The sequence below is a fragment of the Vipera berus genome, assembly GCF_964194415.1.
Source record: "Vipera berus genome assembly, chromosome: 16".
Classification (NCBI taxonomy): domain Eukaryota; kingdom Metazoa; phylum Chordata; class Lepidosauria; order Squamata; family Viperidae; genus Vipera; species Vipera berus.
Window position 1 is genome coordinate 8221202 of NC_138219.1, and position 5573 is coordinate 8226774.

Genomic DNA, 5573 nt, shown 5'->3' on the forward strand with positions numbered 1-5573 from the left:
CCCCACCCCCCCACACACACCTATAGATGCAGTGGTAGGAACAGCCAGTCTGTCGCTTGGAAATTTAATTAATTTCTCTGCAAGCTTTCCTGCATTCAATAAATCAATTCAAACTTTCCTGCAATCAGTCCTGCATTCAATCCAATTGGATTGCTTGCTTTTCATCCTGGTTAGTTTTTGAGGGGGGAAATCACAGCTTTGGGTGAACCCAGAATATTCTAGAGTGCAACATATCCAGTGCTGGGAATAGGATGGTTTTTGTAACCCAGGTTAAATTACTTGTGGGAATTGTGTTGATTCCTTGTGGCTGTGTGTGTGTGTGTGTGTGTGTGTGTTTAACATGTTGCACAAATCCACCTGTTGCCCCTTGTACACCCCTTTTATGCCCATCCAATTGTAAATCCCTGTTGTGTAGGCCCAACCAGGAGCAGTTTATGAAACCAGCCACGGTTAACAACAAACCATGGATTCCTGCAACGTAACCACCATTCATAGTCACATCAATACCAGGCCTTGCCACAGGCTGCTTTGTAAGTAACCCAACAACGTGCAACCACAATTGTGCCCAAAATTTCTGACGCTAAGCGTGACCGCTGTTCTGTCAGTTTTGCCCCATTTTACAACCTCTCTTGCCACCGTTGCTAAGTGAATCATGGCAGCTAAGTAAGTAAATACGGCCGTTAATGAATCCGGCTTCCCCGTTGATTTTGCTTCTCAGAAGGTCACAAAAGAGGGGGGGAGGGTAATTCACGTGACCCCGGGACACTGCGACCGTCATAAATATGAGTCAGTTGCCAAGCGTCCGAATTTCGAACAGGTGACCCTGGGGGGGGACGCTGCAACGGTCGTTCCCTTTTGTCAGTGCTGTTGTAACTTCAGTCAGCAAATGGACTGTTGTTGTAAGTTGAGGGCCACCTGCGACGGACAGATCCTTCTCCTGGCTCTCCTTGTGGCCTCTCATCCTGTGGAACCGGGACGTTGCCAACTGGATGGAGTAATCAGCGGGGCCAATCTCCTGTGAATCTGCCTCCAGCTGGGATCTAGCTAGCCCAAAGCCTGCAGGATTTCAGGTGGGGCTGTGGGGAGAGAGAGAGAGAGAGAGAGGGAGGGGGGAAAAACACCACCCCAAAGCTTTCATCTGGGGTTTGTGATTGACAGCTCGGAACCCACCCTCTCCTGCCTGTGGCTTCCCGTGTCTGCCAACTCAACCCACCTCCGCTGCAACACTCAGCCTGGGGGTCGAGTAGCTGGCTGGGGCGGGTTCCTGTTGTGCCAACCACTTCAGAGCGGGTGGGGAAGGAAGAGGGGCACAGACGGGGGCATGCCAGGCTTCCCACACGGCACCCCAAAACCGCCCTCCGCCTCCAGATCCCCACAGCATCGCAACCCAGCTCTCGGTTTCCCGTCCTTTTTGCCAAAGCGAGTGGCTTCGTGCCCACTCCTAACCCGGGCTTTTGTTCTCGACTGAGATTGCAGCCCTGTCAGGATTCGCATTCGCTCCCTGCCGAGCCGGTTTTCCCCGGGCTTGTGAGGACACGCCTCCGGTGGCCGAAGATGGGCTAGCTGGTTTGAGTTGTTGCAAGGGCAGCACAGCTGCCGTTCTGGATTTTATTTTGTTTTGTTTTATTTATTTATTATTTTATTTTATTTTGTTACTTTATTGTATTTTTTTATTTATTTTATTACTTTATTATTTTTTGTATTAATTTTATTATTTTTTTGTCTTATTTTATTATTTTTTGTCTTATTTAATTTATTTATTTTTTTATTTTATTTTATCCCCTGCCCCTGGTAAGTTAGGCTTCGAAATGACACTCTGCTAGGTTGGAATCAGCTCATGAGGACTAGAAGCTTGCTTCCTTTTGGGGAGGAAGCTGGCCTTCTCCAAGAGGGCAACACCTGGTTGGGAGGAGGAAGAATGTGGCCTTGACAATGTCAGCAAGCCCAGGTTTGTAATTTTAAGGCTTTCTTAAATCTCTAAATTCTACCTGCCTGGGGTATAAAATCAGCCCCAGAAACCACCCTTATTTTTTGCTACCATGGTGCTTTTATCTGGGAAGTGTGTGTGTGTGTGTGTGTGTGGAATTATTAGCCAAGGCTCCTTGTGTCTCTGGAACTCCCTGCCTCAGGAAGAAGGAAGTCTCAATCTTTGTTTGCAAACAGGCTGTGCGGAAAGCATTCCCCATGTTTTTAATAAGGTGGTGTGTTTTTTTATCTATATCATCTATCTATCTATCTATCTATCTATCTATCTATCTATCTATCTATCTATCTATCTATCTATCTATCTATATCTCATCTATCTTTCTATCTCTGTCTATATTAATCTCTATCTCTGTTCTATCATCTCTCTCTCTCTCTCTTAATCTGACTACTCTGTCATCTATCTCTCCTAATCTATTTTTCTCTGTATATATATTAATCTCTGTCTGTTCTATCCATCCATCCTAATCTATCTGTCTGTCTCTCTATCCGTAAGTGGCCGTAACTCACAGGCAAGAGAAGAGGACTTGGGGAAGGGAGCAGGGGTACGTTTACCGTCCTGATGCCAGCCGGGTGGCCTGAACTGCCCCCGACGTGACGCCTGGACAAGCTGACACCCAGCTTCCTTGCACCCCCTCGCACAGGTGACTGGGTGGGGCCACACAGGCACAACCTGTTCAGGTGCAATCAGGCAGGTGGGGAGAGCAACACACTGTTCTTCCCGGCTCTCTGCTCACCTGGTCTCACCTGAGCCCCACCCAATGATGTGCAATTGGTAGCCTAGCTTCCCCTCCCCCCTCCCTCCCCCTCCTTCTTGATTGGGTTCCAAATCGCCCTCCCCCCCACTTTCCAAACTAAACAAGACCCCCTTTTTTTTTTTGCACCCAGCCAGGACCGGGTGCAGAAGATCCCAACCGAATCCTGGAAATTGCCAGCCGAGCACCCTTCAGTTGAAAATCATTCCTTTAAAAAAACAAACCCCCCCCCCCAAAAAACCCCCAATTTTTTATTTTGTTCCAGGCAAGGTTGCAACGCAAAACTCCAAAGCAAAAAAAGAAAAGAGAAAAAAAAAAGAGGTCAAAAACACACAACGCCATCGAAACATTTGAGGGGAAAAAAAGTGCATTAAAACTACACACGTACACACACGTTATCCCCTCGAGTTGAATACTGATGAGTACATGGCGGAGTACTGATGAGTACATTTGTCCTTTTTTTTTAAAATGATTCCTCTCAACCAAAGCCCCCCCCCCCCCCGATTTTCACGTACGTTGATAAATAGCAGGCATTTCTGCCTTGGTGGAGCAGTGGGCTAATGCCTCCTTAAGTAACACCAGCTGCCTGCAATCAGTGCAGGTTCGCATCCCACCAGGCTCAAGGTTGACTCAGCCTTCCATCCTTCCGAGGTCGGTAAAATGAGGACCCAGATTGTTGGGGGCAATTAAGCTGACTTTGTAATAATGCCGCTTGGGGTGTGTGTGAAAGCCCTAATAAGCAGGCATATACATAGAATGAAGGCTACTGCTAAGCTTGTAAGCCGCCCTGAGTCTTCGGAGAAGGGAGGGATATAAATGGGATTAAAAAAAAATTTCGGCGTGGCTTGGGCAAGAAGAAAAACAAGGTTCCTGAGAGAGCGCAGAGGATTTTTTTCTTCCCCCCCCCCCCGCCTTTGTTTTGTTTTGAGCAAAGGAAAAGAGCTTTCTGAGCAAGGATGGAGAGATTTGAATTGTTTCCCCTTTCCTGACAGGGAGCGCATTTCAACCAGTGGAACTACTTGCCACCAGAAGTTGTAGGGGCTCCATCCCTGGAGGTTTTGAAGAAGAGACTGGACAGCCATTGGTCTGAGAGGGGATTAGGGGGCCCCTGCCTGAGCAGGGGGTTGGACTAGATGACCTCCAAGATCCCCTTCCAACTCTGTGATTCTGTTAATTTTTTACGCTTTAGGCTGGACTCACTCCACCGTAGGAATCCTGGAACCCGGCTTTTCTTAGGCCCCACGATTCTAAGTCAAACCTGTCGCCTTTTAAAGCCTCACCCACCCTTCGGGGGGGGGTGTACCTAGGAAAGCATTCTGCCCCACAGCTATCGGGGACCCCGAGAGGGAGGGAGGGGTCCCGAACTTTGATTCTGCAACTAAGCATTCAGACTTCCCATTTTTAAGAAAGCTGATCCTGGAAAATGCTCCTGTTTGGACTGATTTTTAAAGAGATTGTCGGGAGGGGGGGTTGAAGTTGGGGGGGGGGGCTTGGGGCTCTCTGGGCTGGGTTGTTTTCTTGCAGGCGTTTCGTTACCAAACTAGGCAACGTCCTCAGTGCTAGAAGGCAGTGGGGTTTGCGAGGAGGAGGAGGAGGAGGAGGAAGGAGAATTGTGGGGTCCTCGGCGCTCTTGTGAGCTGGGTTGTTTTCTCGCAGACGTCTCGTGACCCAGCTAGGCACCGTCCTCAGTGCTAGAAGGCGGTGGGGTTATACGGTTACGCAGAGCCTGATCCTAGAGGCCAGGGCTGTGTTCAAAACCTCCCATCCATCAGAAACCAGTTGAGTTAAGCAAACGGGGGCTCCTGGGGGGAGGTGTGTGTGTGTGTGTGTGTGTGTGTGTGTGAGTTTGAGGCTTCTTGTGAGAACACACCCCAAAGGGTCAAACCTTTTCCTGACTTTCGGACCCCTTTAAAGCTCAGTACCTCCCCCCTCCCCCCTCCTAGCAGAATCTAAGGGGCAGGCTGGACATCGGGAAGATCCCTTTCCAAAGGTGGGGGGGAAAGGAGGCAGGATTGCATGGAGCCAGGTGGGAGGGAGGGAGGGAGGAAATCCCCCCCTCCCGTCTCTGCCCCCCCACCCTCCCCTCCCCTCCCCTCCCCAGCGGGAAGTCCCCTCTCGGCCCCACCGCCGGCCGAGTCCGTCATCTTTTCCACTCGCACATCCTCTTCCGCAGTCGCCTGTCATTCAGCCCCTCCTCCCTTTGAAGTCACCCTCCCCCTTCTCCCCCCTTCCCCAGCGCCCTCCCCCACCCCGGCCGCGGAGGGCAAGGGGCTTTCCAACCCAAATCCGGTCCCCAAAGGAGATTCCCCAAAGACCTGCCCGCCCAGCGCTGGCTTCTCCGCGACCCCCCCCCCTGGAGATCAGCGCTTCTTTCTCAGCCCCCCCTCCCCAAAGCAGATTTCAAGGTGGGGAGCGGGGGGGGCCCGAAAAGACGAGCAACCCACCAATGGGAAGCCGCCCAGACTCCCCGCCGCCCAATCAGAGCGCGGCGGAGGCGGCCGGCCGAGTCGGGCGCCCGGGCGGGCGAGGCATCCCTGGCCAGGCGGCTCGGCGGCCAGGTGAGGCGGCGGCGCTGGAGGGCAGGTAGGGAGGGGGGGGGGCGGAGCCGGGAGGAGGTGGGGAGGGGACGGGGAGAGAGGGGGGGGAGAAGGAGGCTGGGCTTCCCTGCCTTCCTTAGGAAGGTCGCCTGCGGCCGCGGTGGCCCACCTGGAGGGGGCGGACAGGTGAGTGGGGAGGGGGGCGTGGCCAAGGAGGACAGGTGAGCGGGAGGGGGAAGAGCGAGAGGTGGGAGGGGAGAGGAGGAGGAGGAGGAGGAGGAGGCATCGCGCCCGACAC